General features: G+C 48.5%; 1 protein-coding gene across 7 annotated transcripts in view; it reads left to right on the top strand.

The window, feature by feature from the left end:
- The first annotated feature begins 5,380 nt into the window (after nt 1–5,380).
- Nucleotides 5,381–19,002, top strand: part of slc2a9l2 (solute carrier family 2 member 9, like 2) — a 768,327-nt gene continuing 754,705 nt past the window's right edge. For 2 of the 7 annotated variants that reach the window (XM_072495989.1, XM_072495991.1), the window contains exons 1-2: nt 5,645–6,114; nt 17,068–17,126. The gene's annotated coding sequence lies outside the window, so the exon portion shown is untranslated. Of the gene's footprint in view, nt 5,514–5,644; nt 6,115–17,067; nt 17,127–19,002 lie in introns of those variants that run through there. The other 5 variants (XM_072495986.1, XM_072495985.1, XM_072495984.1 and 2 more) reach the window with 5 other exon arrangements.

Here is a 19,002-nt window from a genome sequence, read left to right as displayed (position 1 = left end):
TAACTAGTCTCAATAAACTATCCTCATTAAACAATCTAAAAATCTATACATCTTAACCTGTACAAAATAGCAGCACAGACATTTCCCTGGCCTGGCAGTCAGACACAGAGGTTTACATCTCTTTATTCCACAGAATACATAAAGAAAAATGGATGCTCTTTAATCCATCCCAATGGGTTCGGGGGTCTGGTGAAATCCGAAAATGGGGGACCTAAACCTGTATACCGGGGTGCGAGAGCGATATGCTCTCCTTCGCCATTCCTAACTCTAAATGTTTGCACGACACTGCAAAGTATCGGCAGCACTAAGAGTGCTTCGACTACATGTGAGTGAGTACCGGGTGATAAACTTATCACACCAGGTCGGGGTATTGCTAGCTGTCACTGGGCTAGTTACCTCGAGGTTCCATGTATTGCAGGGGTGAGAAACATTTACGGTTTGTGTGGTAGTGGTCAGGGGGGTAGCGTCCGCGCGCAACTGAAGGATCCCACTAAGACCCATGTGAACACGAAGGCTGTCTTCATCTTTGTCGGTCTTCTTCTTTGTCTTCCTCTGGGGTTCCTGGGTTTCTGGAGTTCTGTGAGCACGAGCATAATTTCTGTTATTATCTTGCTTAAGATCGCGTATGTCTGTCTGTCTGTCCTTTATTGGCAATTTCCCTTTATAACAGCCAGGGGGCGTTAAAGGAGTGGTGACGTGGGGCCGTGAAAACTTTCGAGTTTACGAACGAGACTTAACATTACCACTAACGAACAAACATACAATAAACATGGTGCAGGTTCCCTCAGAGTACAGGACATCATAAATCACATTTGGACTGGGGTGTATCTAGCATATGGAGGCAGTGTAGTGTGACCGAAGAAGAGAGGAGGGAGTAGCGAAACAAAAATGAAGTGGCATTGCTGAGGTATCGCTGCCATGAGAAGTGGTGGGTAAGTGCTCACAGTTTGCATGGGGCAGCTGGGACCTTGCAGCTGCTGTGGGTGGTCTTCTCTTTCATATCCGGGGGCTAGTCTAGCTGGTGGTGGAAGTCTCCTGCAATGTTGGGCGAAGTGTCCTGACTGCCCACAGTTGTAACATGATCCCTGGGGCACGTAAGGTGGAGCAGGCTCTCTGGGGTATTGCTCCCTTTGATATGGTTCCCTGGGTGGGGGTTCGGGGCTGTTGGTGTCGTTGCTGGTTCGAGGGGCATTTGTGGGCTGATTCCGTTGCTGCTTCAGGGGGGCTTGACAGTCTCGTGCACAGTGTCCTAACTGTCCACAATTGTAACATTCCTGAGCTTTGGGCTGGTGTGGGCTGTTCCTGCCCTCATTTACTAATGCGGGGTTCTGGTGTGCTTTAACTGGGTTCATCTCTGCCTGCTCTTCATCGGGTGTTAAAAATGCGGTTTTGCCTGCAATTGATTGCTCCCAAGCGCGGGACAATCTCTTCAAAACCCATTTTTCATTGTGGGCCTTATCTGAGGGGTCATAATTTGCGCAAGTTTTTCGTCCTGCTTCTGTGGAGACTAGAATTCGGGTCCATTTGGCCATATTATCTGGGGACAAATGGGCGCGGGCTAACTCTCCAAAAACTGCGGTGAAGTGTATCCACAAGCGTCCAGCAAACGCTGTGGGGTGCTCTGTCTTCTTTTGCCTACACTTATTTAGGCCTTCTACGAGGTCTCCTCTGTTAAAGCCGATCGCATCAAGGATCGCTGTGTGCATCTCTTGGAGTGTGCCTCCTCCTACATTCTGTGGGTCAGGGAGGGATGCCACGACTGAAGGGTCGAGGCTTAAAACTGTGAGCTTCACTTGCTCCTTTATGTCCAGGCCATACATGGTAGCCTGTTGTTTGACTTTCGTGAAAAATTGGTGGGGGTCGGATGTGGGACGGAACGGTGTAATTTTTCCACACGCGTCCCGTAATTGGGTCACGGTTAACGGGGTTGTGTAAAGGAAATCTGCTTCTCCTTCTCCTGCGGCCCTGCGGTGTGTGGTTACAGGGTTCATGGGGGTGTGTTCTGCCTGTTCGGTTGGGGCCCTTTCCTTTTCTGGGGTTTCTCCTGCATACATATCCCATGTACGTATCAATGGGCAGTCTCGTTCAATTCCTGCCAGTTGGGGCCATTTTCCTGATCTAACTGTGGTCCAAATGTGCTTTGAAACCCATTTTGAACGGAAAGCAGAGATTGCAATTCTGCAATTTGCTTCCGGCACTTTGCATGGTCTATGGAGCTCTGCCTTTGTTCCGTCGTGGAAGTGTGGAGTGCTCGTAGGGCTGCTTTTAAATCATTGCACTGTTTCTGCAATTTCTCGACTTGCTGTTCTGTCTCTTGTCTTACCAAGACCGCACGTTGCGTGTCCTGGTAGGCCTTATATTGCGTCTGAAAACTCATCAATTGTGCGAGACAAGACTGATGTGCCCTCTTGGCATCATCCATCTCTCTGTCCCTTGCTGCTACCTGCTCTTTTAAATCTCTATTCTCCTTCTCTACCTCACTCACGCCTACCTCACTGGTCCTATCTCTCTCCTCTATCTCTCTATGGAGCGGCCTAACGGCCTCCTCTCTGCCTCGCAATTGTGCAAAGCAGGACACGATTGCCATCGGCTTGCGAGCTTTCCCTAAGCTCTTCTTGTGGATCTCTGACAGGTTCTCCCACCAAGTATGTCCTATACTCTCGGGACCTGTTTCCTCATTATCGCAGAATTAACTCCAAAGGGGCCATCCTTTCCCTTTGAGATATTTCCCGATTTCATCTTCCCAAACAGGACACTGTCCTACTCTACTGGTCGCTGCGACCTCGAATTCCTGGGGGTTCATAAGGCGTTCCATTGCCTTCATTGCCATTTTCTCGATCTAGGGTCTCTACTGAATTTGGAACAGGGGGTGATAAAGTGGTGATGTAAACACGGGTACGGCTTATGCTAATTTCCAGCCTACAAAACTCCCGACAGTTTTACGCAACAAAATCACTCAGGTTTACCTTATATCCCTGTTAGTACGCACACTTCCGAATCTCGGAGGCTTGATCAGTACTGTTCTTACGCTTGTGGTTTTTCTGTTTCCAATTAGATTCTCAATTCAAATTTGGGTTCTCTTGGAGCGGTTAGGCCACTTCTAAATTGAGCCCCGGCAGATGTCGCCAGTAAATGTTGCTAACTTTGGCTGTGTTTCTTAATTTGGCTCTGTTTAATTACATTTGCTCAAGAGTCGCCAGGTATCTTTCGACACCGACACAAGGTTCAGAACCGAATACTGATCAATGACTCGATACACCAGTTAGTAAGCTCAAAAGCAATGCTCATTTATTTACACACCATCAAATCTACTCATGCATAAACTCTACAAACTAAACTACCACTATTACTAAGGCCTATACTTAGCTTTGGGCGCCCACTCAGTCAGAGGCTGCTGGGTTGAGCTGTTTACAGGGTAGCAACTAGGAGCGTCTAACTCGTAGTGTGCATTGACTTGGAACTTACTTGGTCTGATGTAGCTGCTAGGCTGGTCTCTCTCTTCGTTGACAGCCAAAGCCAAAGAAGAAAGATTCTCTCTTTGGTGAGTGCTTATGTACTCAAAAGGGCTTTGCGCGCTTTTGGGTGGGCCTTGAACTTGGCCTCAATTAATTGGGTCTTTCACAATCATTTGTATCGATCTTCCTCCAATAGAGGGGGGCTCCCTGATTGCTGGGCTTGTCCTATGTGACCGTTGGTCTGCTTTTTTTTAGTCTCTTCTGGCGCCAGGGTGTCTGCCTTAACATTGTGTATCTAAATGTTTCCCTTTTGTCCCCGGAGATGGCTCATTAGTATGTAGATTGTTTAGCAGTTTCTGTCCTGTCTGAGCTTAAGGTTCTAATCAACAGACAGACCTTGCACCTGCTTGTTTCTTAGTATTGTCCAATTTTCCCTGCAGTCTTTGCGAGTGTCCATTTTGTAATCTTAACATGGCCATCCCAGATGGCTACAGGGTCACAGTCTAAGGACACGGATTAGACCTTTTAGGACTAAGATGAAGAGAAAATTATTCACCCAGAGAGTGGTTGGCCTGTGGGATTCTTTACCACAGAAAAATGTTGAGGCCAAAACATTAGATGCAGCACTTGAAGGGGATTCTAGGATATGTTGGGGCGGGGGGCTCATGGCTTGAGTTTGATGATCATCTATGACCATATTGAATGGTGGAGCAGGCTCGAAGGGCTAAATTGCCCCCACTTGCTCCTCTTTTCTATGTTTCAATGGGAGATTCTGGCTTGTGCCAACCAAAATGGACAAGGCTCATGCAGGAAGGCACCAAACGTATTGAGAGACTTTGTTGGGAATGTGAGGAGGTTGAGGCATTGGAAAGAGCACACAAACCTCCAAATAACTCATCTGCCCAATCTTTCAAGCACCAGCTGCCCCATATGTGGTCAAGCCTGCAGATCACACATTGGACTTATTGTCACCTCAGAATCCTGAGTGGGGGTAAGTCATTCTCAGCCTCAAGGGACCGCCTAAGAAGATTCCCCAGTGCTATTACAGCCTGGAAACCATTTTCCACTTCTATCATAGTCTAGGACTGCTCAGCTGGGCTTATACAGCCCAGGAACATTCCCCAGTCATACTAAAACCCCAACTGTTCCATTATTACTAATCTGAAAAACTGACCCAATGTAACTAAATCCTATTCCCCTCTCCTCTTGGATAGCTACCCCCAGTTGTTGCATCTCGATCACATTTTCACTTTACCCATTGCAAATGGCTAAAAATTAAACAAATGCTTGAATGTAACATAAAAGACAGTCAATTAAAATTTTCAAAGGATAGTGAACATCATTGTTGAACTCCACCCTCAAAGGAAAATTTCAAGAATGTCGTTCAATAAGAATGGAATCTGATTTATTCACCGTAAATCGGTTACCCTGATGTTGGCCCCAACATAACCTCCCCTATTGTTAGAAAATAAAAAATAATCTGACTCACTGAGAGCAGCACCAGAGGAGATCTACTTCTTAAAATATAATGTTAAATATAAGTTGCTGGATGTAGAGTCATGGAGCAGATGCCCAAATTCTTTATATGGGGCTGGGTTCTCCGTTTGGGAGACAAAGTCCTCGTGAACATGGTGAAAACAGTGGTTTTACGCCAGGGAAACTGGCGTAAAACGACCACCCATTCACCGTTATGCTGGGGGCTAGCAGGCAGGCAGCTTACAGCTCCCAACTCTAGCTGCCGATACGACCTGAGCATTTCTTGGTCCGTGGCCGCGCATGTGCACGGCGGTGGCCTGCCCGCGCTGAGCTTCATGATGGACTCAACCTGCGGACCTGGACTGCAAAAATAGTGCCCCCCTTTGGCCACTCACGCGCCCCGGACTGCCCGCCCACAGTGCCCCCAGCCCCGAATGAAGCCCCTACTGCCCGCGGATCGGCCCTCCCCCAACTGTGGTGGTGCCGGCCTGAATCTGCAGCCATCTTGATAAGTTCACGGCGGGACGTGTCCCACACCGTCGGGAAATTGGCCGGTCTGGGACGGAGCGCCTGAGGCTGTGGGTACGTGGCACGGCGTACTCCAGGAGTCTGCTGCTTTTCAGGGGGCGGGGCATCGCAAAAACGGCACCGCCCCCGATATTGGCGTCATTGGGACTTCTCCGCCCCCTCGTCGAACGCGATTTTGGCATTGGGGAGCGGAGAATGCAGCCCCTGGTCTCCAGCCGCGGGTGAATCTCCATGCTAAAAACGCTGAAGATGAACATTTTTCTCCCCAACCCTTACACGCTTTAATCAAGGAAATGAGCTGATTTGATCTTTTCATCAAAGTTACAGTATGGCCTTTTATGTAAATGAAACGAGCAGCTCTGTTTTTCCTGCAGGATAAGTCGTTCTGATAAAGACATATAAAATTTAATTTGAAATATCTGTAGATGAAACAAATCTTGTGATCTGAATTATTGTTCATGACATCCTTGTGAACATCACATGCTGATTCTTCAACTCAATTCTTTGATTTTTCAAATAGGCAATAGTTTGGACAGTGGAATTGGTGCTTACGACTGACTGTCCGATGTTACAGTTAAATTACTGTCAACGTTTATTTTCAGTGAAGAAAGTTAATTATTTTCTGAATCGCAGCGGCAAGTTCATTTTAATTACAGTAAGTATTTTAGTTTGTCCTCTCAAACCTTTACTGCTTTGGGCATATGAGTAAGGGTTCAATAGGGTAGGACACAGCAGGCTCAAGAGAATCTGTAGTGATTTGATGAAAACTTATTTATCTATTCTAAGTTCAGTCAGATTATCCTTATTTAATTTAATTTTCCTTAAATATAGTTCAAAGCCTTCTGTTTTCCTTCTTCGCTGTTATGTTCTTCCATACCTACCCTGCAGAGCTGTATTATTATTGAAACAAATTTTGCTTTTGAGACGTGTTGTAAGTTTATGCTCTACTCCAGGATTTGCTTGTTCAGACCAACGTAAAACATCCCAAAGTACCAGCCCGAGAATGTTTGTCCCTCGGCTTAACATAGCGAAACAAATTGGTTGTTAACTTTTGTCATTATTGATCATAGATTCTTGCTACTTGTTAATGGCTGTTGCATTTGTGTTCTAAATACAGAGCAGCAGAATTATTTAAAAGTAATTAATTGACTGTAAAATACTTTAAGATGTCCTGGGATGCGAAAAATGGTATTTAAGTGTAAGTTCTATGGGCAGCGCAGTGGCGCAGTGGTTAGCACTGCTGCCTCACGGCATTGAGGACCCAGGTTCGATCCCAGCCCTGCGTCACTGTCCGTGTGTGGAGTTCGCACATTCTCCCAGTGCCTGCATGGATTTCGCCCCCATAACCCAAAAAGATGTGCAGGCTAGGTGAATTGGCCACGCTAAATTGCCCCTTAATTAGAAAAGAAATAGTTGGGGATTCTTAATTTTTAAAAAAAGTGTAAGTTCTATTTTTAGATGACTTTTCACAATTATAATTCTGAACACAGAATGGTCTGGTGTATTTTCAATTTCCTATGTTTCCGCCTTTGCAAAGCCACCTGCCTTCATCCTTACCTCAGTCTCTTTGCTGCTGTTGAACCCACAGAAATGCCTTCATCATTTGCTTCCTTGATTACTCCAAAACACTGCTTCATTGCTTCCCTGCTCCACTGCCCATAGATCCACTTTGATGAAAATTCTGCTGCTCTGTATTTAGAAATCAATTGCTGCGCTGCAGCAAGTCTTGTTAGTGCATCAAACCCAGCCTACACTGAGTCTTCATCACTCGTTATCTCAAATATAAAACCCTCACTATCTTTGACTGAGCTAATAGTTGCCCCATCTATTTCCCTTCCTACCATGGCTTCAGTGTTCAAATACCTGTACACAAAGAATTCTAGGATGTTTTTACAGTAAAGATGTTATATGAATACAGGTTGTAGTTGCTTTCATTCTATTGCACCGATGTACATTTTAAAAAATGTATTATTTTATGAGATGTGGGCATTGTTGGCCAGGCCAGCATTTGAAGCCCGTCTCTAATTGCCATTGAACCGAATGGCTTGCTAGACCATTTCAAGTGGGCAGTTAAGAGTCAACTACATTCATAGAATCATAGAATCCCGACAGCGCTGAAGGCACAGTGCACAGACCCTCTCTCGGCCCACTCCCCCGCCCAGTTTATTTTATGTCAGATTTAGACTAGACCAGACAACGATTGCAGATTTCCGTCCTTAAAAAGGCATTAATGAACCCGATAGGCTTTTACAACAGCCGATGACAGTTTCATGGTCATCAATACTGAGCCTACCTTTCAATTCCAGATTTTATGAATTGAACTTAAATTCCAGCAGCTTCTATGATGGGATTTGAACCCGTGTCCCCAGAACATCAGCCTGGGCGTCTAGATTACGTCCAGTGACATTATCACTACGCCACGATTCCCACATAGAGAGGCTTACAATCAAGATTTGGTACACAGGAACTTCCGGTGGCGGCTATGAAGGAGTAAGTCGCAGATTTGGTGGCTCCCGCTCTGGTCGGACTTTTAGACCTTTCCCCCGTTTTTCTACTGGACTTGGATTGTAAAACGGATGTTGGTGGCAATTGTTTACTGAATTCCCACTTTGTGCATGGAGAGAAGGACTAGAAGTGTTCGTAAGGGCAGAAACAAGAAGATAGAGAAGGCTTGGGTTGCAGCTGGCGGAGGTTCGGACCTCTGGCTTGTCGACCCAGCAGTCTGTGGAGCAGCTGATGCAAGTCATTCAGGAAGGCTTTGCTACGCAGAAACGGGACTGCTTGGACCCGATAAAAGGGTCGATTGAGCTGTTGGAGCATAGATTGGACGCCCAGGATCGGGCGATCCAGAAGGTGGAGAAGGCGCTGGCTGAGCAGGAGGAACATCAGACTGCGGTGGAGCTGGAGGTGGGGATGCTGAGAGACCAGCAGAAGAAGCTCCTGGAGAAGGTGGAGGACCAAGAAAATAGGTCCCGTCGGCAGAACCTAAGAATCGTCGGGCTCCTGGAGGAGTCCGAAGGAACGGACGCTGGGGCATACATTGCAGACGTGTTTGTGAAGCTGCTGGGGGATGGGGCATTCTCCCGGCCCTTGGAGGTGGATAGGGCTCACAGAGCACTCGTGAGGAAGCCGCAAATGGAAGACCCCCCGAGGGCAATGGTGGTGAGATTCCACAGGTTCTAGGATAAGGAGGGCATTCTACAGTGGGCCAAGCAGACACGGAGCTGTAAATGGGACAATAGCATCCTGCGAGATTGCCAGGACCGGAGTGTAGAGGTGGCCAGGAGGAGAGCTGGCTTCAACCAGACCATGTTGATCCTTTTTAAGAAAAAGGTGAAGCTTGGACTGTTATACCCAGCCCGACTCTGGGTCACGCATGAGGATCAGAACTTCTACTTCAAGTCGCCTGAGGACATGTTGGACTTTGCGAAAATGAAAGGGCTGGTGATGGATTGAGAACTTTTGAATTTGGCTACAACGTTCATGATTTTGTTTTTCCTTTTTGTGTCTCTGTTTTTGTAAAAAGTTTCTCGTTTTGCATTTCATGGAAGATGTTTGTGATGCTGTTTGCATTGATTTGGAACCAGCAGTAGAGCTGAGTGAGTTAAGGTTTTCATTTGCAGTGTTGGGAGTTGGAGGTGTGCTTGTTTCGATCTTGGTATTTTTCTGTTGGGCAATTGTGTGAGGATTGTTTGATGCTGGAGTTCGTTTGTATGAGCGGGGGGGGGGGAACAATAGGTGGGAGACTATCTGGCGCCGGGGATGGGGGCCATCAAGCTAGCTGGGTGAGCTAGCCCTTGGAAGTGCAGTGGGGGGGGGGTGCATATGTTTGGTTTAGTAAAGCGGTTGGGTTACAGGGTGTTGTTACTAGGGGGAAGGGGGGGTGAATGTTCTGCTGACGAGGGAGGGTCTTGGGCTGAGGGACAGAGAGGAGGTTGGGGGCAGGGGTTGCTTGGGGATGGACCAGTGGAGGCGCGGAACATGGGCTGGAGGCGGGCCCAAAAAAGGGGATGGCTGATCGGCAGAGAGGGGGAGCAATGAGACCCCCAATTAGGCTGATCACCTGGAATGTTCAAGGGTTAAATGGGCCGGTCAAAAGGGCACGTGTGTTCGTGCATCTTAGGGGATTGAAAGCGAATGTGGTCCAGTGATGGTGGCGGCTCTGAGAGTTTGGGGCCAGTGGAGGAGGCATGTGGGAGCAGTGGGAGCATCGGTCTGGGCCCTAATCTGTGATAATCACCGGTTTGCCCCGGGGAGTATGGACCGGGGGGGGGAGGGGGGGGGGTTCCAGTTATGGCGGAGAGCGGGGATTGAGAGGATGGGGGATATGTTCATAGAGGGGAGCTTTCCGAGTATGAGGGTGTTGGAGGAAAAGTTTGGGTTGGCAAGGGGAAACAAATTCAGGTATCTGCAGGTGCGGGGCTTCCTTCGTAAACAGGTGTCAACCTTCCCGCTCCTACCACTAAGGGGGAATTCAGGATGGGGTAGTTTCCAGAGGGTGGGTAGGAGAAGGGAGCACCTCAGACATTGATAAAGAACTTATGGGGTCAGAGGAGACGCAGACCGAGGAGCTGAAGCGCAAGTGGGAGGAGGAGCTGGGAGGTGAGATAGAGGAGGGCCTCTGGGCGGATGTGTTGAGTAGGGTCAACGCGTCCGCAACATGTGCCAGGCTCAGCCGGATACAATTTAAGGTTGTTCACCAGGCTCACATGACAGTGGCCCGGATGAGCAGATTTTTTAGGGTGGAGGACAGGTGCGCAAAATGTGCGGGAGGACCGGCGAACTATGTCCACATGTTTTAGGCATGTCCAAAGCTTAGGGGAGTCTGGCAGCGGTTTGCGGATGTCATGTCCATGGTGTTAAAATCAAGGGTGGCACCGAGTCCAGAGGTGGCAATTTTTGGGGTGTCAGAAGACCCGGGAATCCAGAAGTGGAAAGAGGCAGACGTTTTGGCCTTTGCTTCCCTGGTAGCCCAGAGACGGACACTATTAGAATGGAGGGACTTAAAGCCCCTGAAGTCGGAGATGTAGCCATCGGACATGGCTAGCTTTCTCTGTTTGGAGAAAATCAAGTTCGCCTTGAGAGGGTCACTGTGAGAGGTGGCAACCGTTCGTCAACTTCTTTGCGGGAAATTAATCGTCAGCAGACATGGGGGAGGGGCGGTGGGGGGGGAGTCGTTTAGGTTAGAGTAGGGAGTCAATAAGGGTGGGACCTGTACGAGAGGTAAATGGCTTTTGCACTATGTTTATGGTTTCATGTATATTGTTTATTTTGTTGTTGTTACTATACCAAAAATACCTCAATGAAATGTTTATTAAAAAAAAAGATTTGGTACACAATGTTGTGATAGAAAATATATTTGCATGAATACTAATCGATTTTATTCAGTATTTTAATACAGACAAAGACTGATTTTATCCTTTTAAATATATCAGTACCTCTTTTCAATATGTATAATGTTCACATTCCATCAAATACAGTTACTTTTTATGGCACACTGTTTTGGATGTTAGTGTACAATTAAGAGAATGATCATGCCGTTGTTCAATTTTGCAAGACTGATTCAATGCTTCTTGACATGTTTAAACTGTCATTGATGCATTGCAGAACCAGCTATTACCAATGTAACTTCTTGATTTACTTAAACAGTTGAGAAGCAAACTACATAGGGTGCATGAGAAATGAGTTGTTGGCTATTGAAAACTTTAGGGGAGTAGGGAGAATAGTTTGGTCAACCTATCAGCATCCCCTGCAAATTTGTGTTTGGGTGAGCAGAATGCCAAGCTATTGCAATGGGAGTTTGCACATACATGGAAACCGGGATCTTATGCTGGTTGTAGGTCTCTCTTTGCAAATTCCGGCTCGGCATATTTGTACCAGGGAAAGTAACCTAATCAGCAGAGTACGATAGACCATTCCAGAAAAAGCCCAGACATTCTTTACAAAGGATATACATAGGTACAGAAATAGATCATACGGTCCAACCACTCGATGCCAGGGTTAATGCTCCACATGAACATCTTCCCATTTTTCTATTTCTAAATCTATCATTGTACCCCTTTATGGTAGCGTGGCCCCTTTAAGAGGGCAAGTTCTCAGAAGGTCATGTGACCGTCGGGCCAATTGGGCCAGAGCGTGTGAATCCTGGGGTTGCGCACAGGTTTTACTGTTAATTAGGGGTTTGGAGTCGTGGAGTATAGTAGCCTACATCTCACTCTCTGTTAATAGATATTTGCCTTAATAAATCATTTATTTGTTAATCTACTTGGTGGTCACCAGTCTTCTCAGAATTACATTTGGTGATGAGGATCAATCAGAGTGCCTGCCTACTGCTGCAGAAACCGAGGGAGCAGACCTCATGTAGAAAGCCTTTCCTTTGAAGCAATCTCGTTCCACAGTCTGTGACTGTCAAAATGCCCTTTTCTTTGGGAAACTTGAGCCATTCGATCTCATCACAGAGCAAGGGTGCGATATGTCGATCGCCTGCGCTATTTCTTCAACGCCAATTAAATTGGCAGTGTAGAGAAGCAGCGGGTAATCCCATTAACAGCCACCGGGATCCCAACCTGTTACCTGAATAGGAGTCTGGGGCGAAATTCTCCCCCAACGGCGCGATGTCCGCCGACTGGCGCCAAAAACGGCGCCAATCAGACGGGCATCGCGCCGGCCCAAAGGTGCGGAATGCTCCGCATCTTTGGGGGCCGCGCCCCAACATTGAGGGGCTAGGCCGGCGCCGGAGGGATTTCAGCCCCGCCAGCTGGCGGAAATGGCGTTTGGTGCCCCGCCAGCTGGCGCGGAAATGCGGCGCATGCGCGGGAGAGTCAGCGGCCGCCGACAGTTTCCCGCGCATGCGCAGTGGGGAGAGTCTCGTCCGCCTCCGCCATGGTGGAGACCGTGGCGAAGTCGGAAGGAAAAGAGTGCCCCCACGGCACAGGCCCGCCCGCGGATCGGTGGTCCCCGATCGCGGGCCAGGCCACCGTGGGGGCACCCCCCAGGGTAAGATCGCCCCGCGCCCCCCCTGGACCCCGGAGCCCGCCCACGCCGCCTGGTCCCGCCGGTAAATACCGGGCGCGATTCTCCACTCCCACGCCGGTTGGGAGAATCGCCTGGGCTGCCGTAATTTCTGGGGATGCCGGTCCGACGCCCTCCCGCGATTCCCCCAAGCGGCGGGAACAGGCCGGTCGATTCTCCGGCACCCCCGCGATTCTGAGGCCCGGATGGGCCGAGCGGCCAGGCCAAAACGGCGGGTTCCCCCCTGCGCCGTCCACACCTGGTCGCTGCAGTCGTGGGCAGTCCGTGAATGCTGGGGGGGCGGCCTGTGGGGGGGCGAGGGGGGATCCTGCACCGGGGGGTACCTTGAATCGGTGCCCACCGATCGTCGGGCCGTCCTCTCTGAAGGGGGACCTCCTTCCTTCCGCGGCCCCGCAAGATCCGTCCGCCATCTTTTTGCGGGGCGGATTTGGACAGGACGGCATGCGCGGATGACGTCCGTTATGCGGCGCCGGCCACGTCATCTATTCGGCGCCGCCTTTACGCGGGCGACAAGGCCTGGCGCGGGTAGATGACGCGGCCCCGATACTGGCCCATTGTCAGGGCCTGAATCGGTCAGGACCGGGACCGTTCTGCACCGTTGTGAACCTCGACGGCGTTCACGACGGCACGGTGGGGGTGGAGAATCGCGCCCACCAGCTTTTATTTACGCCGGCGGGACAGGCAATTTCTGGGCGGGACTTCGGCCCATTCAGGCCGGAGAATTGAGCGGGGGGTCCCGCCAACCGGCGCAGCCCGATTCCCGCCCCCGCCCAATCTCCGGTACTTCGGCGGGGGCGGGATTCACGGCGGCCAACGGCGGGTTGGAGAATGACGCCCCTGATTTCTCCCGATGCCCCCGACCCCAAATCTATTGAGAAGCTTGTGGAATTAGTCAAGGAATAATATCACCCAAAGCCCTCGGTAATAATGCAATGGTGCAAATTTAATCTGACGACACAAGCCCAGGCGAGACGATAGCGGTGTTAGTGGTGCGCCTAAAATAAATAGCTGAGCATTGTGAGTCGGGGCTGCACCCAATGACATGTAATAATAATAATATTTATTATCACAAGTAGACTTACATTAACACTGCTAAGGGTCGGCCGAGGCCAAAGGGTACCCAGGGGAGTGGCCTGGGGGGACACCGATCCGTCCCCTGGCCCTAGGTTCACAGGCCCGTCAACCCCAATCCCGCAGTCCACCTCCTGGTCACCCCGTTATTCCCCCCGGCCCTGGCAGAAGCCCCCCGAACAGCGGCACAACTGTCAGCAAACTATGCCGATGTTGGACATTTTCCGTACCCGCTCTCTCTCCCTCAGCAGCTACCACGCAGTTTCACGATTTTTGAAAGCACAAGTGAACCACTCCGTTTGGAACTCGGCTCATCGGAGAAGGAGAATCACGGAAGCCCCAGAGAATACCAGGTCAGGCCCGCCAATGATATGCAAACGGTGCCCACTGTACGTGTGTTCCAGTACGCATTGAAGCCGCTGTTGATGTGACGGAGAATCGCGATTTGGCATCAAATCGGCGCCCGCCACGATTTTGCCATTGGAATCTATTCTCCGCCCAATCGCGTTTCACGATTTTGGTGTTGGCAAACGGAGAATCCCCTCAATGGTCCTTCACGGCTGGCATCATGGTAACAGGTCTGAGCAGTTACGACCCTTTCAGATCTGGAAAGACCAGTGAAGTTGTGAAGGCGGCGTGTTATTGTGGGGAGCAAGGGTGGTCGTTCCCACTCCCGCTGGACAGCTATTATTGCAAGAGCTAAAGTGAGATGACAAAGATGAAGGTGCTCACATGCTGTTATGTGTGATAGCCTGGGATGAATATTGACACAGAGAATCTGGTCAATCAATGTGAACAGTGTCAAATGCAGCAAAACCTGCCGTCTGCATCCCATAATGCACCTTTGGGCGTGGCCAAATCGACCATAGGTGCGACTGCACATCAATTTCTCAGGCCCATTCATGAGCTTCTTTGTTCTTGTTCATCACAGATGCTCACTCCACGTGGTTGTACGTACACAAAGTGAATTCCGCGACCTCATCAGCAATGGCAGAAAAATTGCTGCCCATGGGTTTCCCGAGGTGCTGCTCTCAGATAATGGGACTGCGTTTACTCAGGAAGAATGCCAACATTTCATGAGAACCAATGGTGTTCAATGTATTTGAACTGCTCCCTCCCACCCTGCTTCAAATGTATTGGCTGAGAGAGCTGTCCAAACATTGAAAGCTGCCATGAAGATCATCAAAACGGCCATGAAAGCCGCCTCTGGCAGCACGGTAGCATTGTGGATAGCACAATTGCTTCACAGCTCCAGGGTCCCAGGTTCGATTCCGGCTTGGGTCACTGTCTGTGCGGAGTCTGCACATCCTCCCCGTGTGTGCGTGGGTTTCCTCTGGGTGCTCCGGTTTCCTCCCACAGTCCAAAGCTGTGCAGGTTAGGTGGATTGGCCATGCTAAATTGCCCTTAGTGTCCAAAATTGCCCTTAGTGTTGGGTGGGGTTACTGGGTTATGGGGATAGGGTGGAGGTGTGGACCTTGGGTAGGGTGCTCTTTCCAAGAGCCGGTGCAGACTCGATGGGCCGAATGGCCTCCTATGCACTGTAAATTCTATGTCAAGAAACAGTCATCAGCCTCTCTGCAAACCAAACTGGAACATTTCCTGATCGCCTATAGAACAACACCTTATGTCACCACTGGTGTTACACCCGCTGAGTTTGTCTGGGTAGACGCATCAGAACACGGTTGGATCTGATATTTCTGAATTTGGCAGGGAGCGTGGAGGTAAACATCGCACATAAGAAACATCATGGCTCAAGAAAACCTGAGAGAACATTTGAGGTGGATGGCTTGGCATATGTCAAGAATTTTGGTGCTGGTCCGAATCAGACCCTGGAACGGTCGTGGCCAGACGAGGTGCAGTGTCGTATGAGATAGATGTCCAAGGAAAAAGGGAGAAGAAACACCTGGACCATTTGAGAATAAGAGCATCACACACCGAACCAGTGGGGCAGTACGTCCCTTCGAATGCCTGTTAGTGATTTTGCTATGGATGAAAGAAATGCTGCAGCAAGCTACCCTGAGGTAGAGCCCCATAATGTTCCAGGGGGAACTGGGGAGGTTATCTGTATGGATGCATCATCGCAATTCGAAAATGAACCCATTGAGGTTCAAACTGAAGTTACCTGCACAGCGGGAGCAGCCGTTAGTAAATTACCAAGCTCCCAAAGGATCAGTCATCGGACCGACTTAACTTATAAGGGACTGTGTTGAAATCCACTTGTTCTATAATATTGTAAATAGTTTCATTGTTGTTGTAATGTGTTAATCAGGGACGTAAAGGGGGAGGGATGTGGTAGCATGCCTCCTTAAAGGGGGGGGGGGTGAGTTCTCAGAGGGTCATGTGACCTGTAGGGCCAATTGGGCCAGAGCATGCGAATCCTGGGTCTGAGCGCAGGATTTGCTGTTCTTTTGGAGTTTGGAGTCCTGGAATACTTGATCTCATTCCCTGTAAATAGTTATTTGCCTTAATAAACCGTTTATTTATTAATCCACTTGGTGGTCACCAGTCTTTCAAGATACTACACTCTTCTTCCTCAAAAGTATCCATGCTATTCTCTCCAACCACTTCCTGTGATAACGAGTTGCACATTCTCACCACTCTTTGGGTGAAGAGGTTTTTCTGAGTTCCCCATTGAATTTCCCGGGGATGATCTTATATTAATAGCCTTTAGTTACGTCCCTTCCAACAAGAGGAAACATTCTCTTTGCATCCATTCGATCAAAATCTTCAAGAATTTTATATTCCTATTTTAGGTCACCCTTCAGGCTTCTTTTTTCAAGAGAAAAGACAGCCAGCCCATCAATTCTTTCCTGATGTGTGAACCCTCACATTTCTGATGTTATCCTTGTAAATCTTCTCAGCATCCTATCCCTTTGTGCGCTGAGATTTATGATGGGGTCAGAAATAGCAGGAGTGTTCCCTTTAATTCTGGAAAAGTACTGTGGCCAATGCTCGTGCCTCAGCAGGACCAGTTCCTTCCACATCCCAGGCATTACTTTTCAGCCAGCTAGAATCTTCCACCCTCCCATAAATAGCAGGCTTCAGGACAGTGAGGCCCAATACAGGAAACCAAACATGAGCTTTGACCGGCTGGCATGGCTAGTTTGATCCACATCACGCCTGCTTCGGACAGAAGTCAAAAATCCTCCCTGTGCCGACTGTCCATTTTCAATCATTCTTGGAACACGGGCATTGCTGGCAAGGTCAGCATTTATTATCACTCCCTAATTGGTCTTGAGAAGGTTTACTAGGAAACTAATTCAAAAGACAGGTCAAACATTTTCATGTCCAGTTGAACTTCTATAATAATTTGGGTTTTGGTCCCAAAGTGAACCAGTAAATTTTGCTGTAGTTTTTTAATGATTGCTAATCCTATCTATGATCTCCTGTAAGTACAGCATATAAACTTGTAAACCCCTGAGGACACTGTCATGTTTGCTTTCTAAATGTGTGCTATGTGATCTACAGGGCAAGGGTTAGTTATTCGGTGACTTTCTATCTCCAGTAGGTTTTTGACGTGCAGATTGGACAGTGCAACTTGTTTGTTGAAGCTCATCTGCTAAAGTATGTTCAACTTTTCATTTTCTACTTCAAACTTTCAGATTTTGCTTACGTTTTCAGATATGTTGGCACAAAGTTTAAGTGAGGAAGAATATCCAAGCAGAGGGAACGTGATCTGGTCAAGAACAGTGAGATTTTAACTCACCAGCTGATAGGGGTATAAATCTCCTTTGGGTGGGGGTTTATCTCTCCAGGGGGCGTTGGGGATTTAACTACCAAAAATGCAGAATTTTAACTGCCCGATTATGTGATTTTTACTAAATTAATTTACAGGATGTGGCCGTCAGCATTTACTGCCCATTTTAACTCAACTGGGCTCAGGGTTTTATCAACCTTATTTAGCAGAATTTTGTAGCGGGGGGGCATTTAATTGGGCTGGGGGGTGGCAGGTGAGGACCCTGATGCCTTCCGTCTCCACCCTGATTAAGCCCTTGGTGAAAGGCCTGTGGACAGCCTTCCCACCCATCGCCAATTGGAGCCATTAATAAATGTCCACTTAAGGGCGCCATCCTTCAGATGCTGTTACTACCCTAGTGGTGGGTTAGGGGTTCGCCATGCAGGGAATGCAATAAGTAAATCAGTGCAGGATTGCCTGCAGGCTTCAGTCATTCAAAGGACTCAATACCTGATTAAGGGGCTGAATATCAGCAAGGGAGGCCCACAGAGAGCCACCTTCTGGCTTTTGCTGCTGATCACCCTCCCTTCCTCCCTCTCTGTTATAACCTGCCTACTGACGATTGGCTGGGGACTAATGATTATCCCACAATCCTTTGGGAGTATGAACTTCCCCAATGAGGGGGGCGGAGAAACTCCTACTATAAATAAGCTGGCCAGTCCAGGAACCAAGAGGAAGGAGAAGGTAGCAAGGGAAGTTACTGCTACTACTATGTATATATTGTTATAGTAAATAAACTTTATTATTTTGTATCCTTAAAACTCGTGCTGGATTCTTCGGGGCCCTTACAAAACTCTCCAAAGCCCAACCCATAACCACTCACTCCCCCCATCTGCCAGCATTCATCCATGGCTTGGGATCCAGCGGTGATCCTGAGCCTTGAGTGGGTATTGTACAGGTGCTGGCCACCATCTTTCTGGTGGCGTTGCTGTTCAATAGAGCTGCCAACCTCTGATTGGCCAGCAGCTCTTGGTGACTAGAGGTTCTGCCACCTTGATTCTGGAGAAAGCTTGATATAATCTTGTTAAGATTGGAAAGGGAAGGGATGAAGGTCGGTTGGGTTTGGATTTGCGATTATTAAATGTTAACATCCCATCCTCCCCAAACCCACATGTTTTTTGAAGTTAACCTTTGCTCCAATTCTTCAAATGCTTGTTTTGGCCTTTCTCTTTTTCCATGCAATATTGCTAGTTACTCTATACGATTGGGCATGACTTTAACTTCAAACCAGGATGATATATATTTATATCATATCCAGTTTAAGTAGCACTTAATTCAGCCAGCTTTCCCTACAAGTGATGTAGGTTCATGCTGGCACTCCAACCGGTGGGCGAGACCTCCACTGCCTCCATTCAATACCATCCATTGATAAGCCTGTTCGGCAGGGAACAATACAGAAAACATCAGAGTCTGGCAGGAGGTGGATTTCTGCTGCATTATAAAGTGATTGCGAAGGTGGCGCCGGTGCGCGGTTTGGACGGTCCTTAGGTGTTGGGGGTATACAATGTGGTGTCAGGGGTGTGATTGCAAAGTGTCAGAGTGAGATTGGGTGCAGAACTAGAAGTTTGTGATGATTGGATGGGTCTGATTGGGAGAGGGAGTCACTGATTACAGGAGTGGCTAGGTGATTGTGGCTAGCTGGGGGCCCAATTGCGGATGAATGTTGGCGATAGTGGGACACGTCAGTGATGGCAGGGGCACTAT

Source organism: Scyliorhinus torazame, chromosome 3, assembly GCF_047496885.1.
Source record: "Scyliorhinus torazame isolate Kashiwa2021f chromosome 3, sScyTor2.1, whole genome shotgun sequence".
Taxonomy (NCBI): domain Eukaryota; kingdom Metazoa; phylum Chordata; class Chondrichthyes; order Carcharhiniformes; family Scyliorhinidae; genus Scyliorhinus; species Scyliorhinus torazame.
Note: the sequence above shows the minus strand (reverse complement) of the source record. Positions and strands in the feature narration are given on the sequence as shown.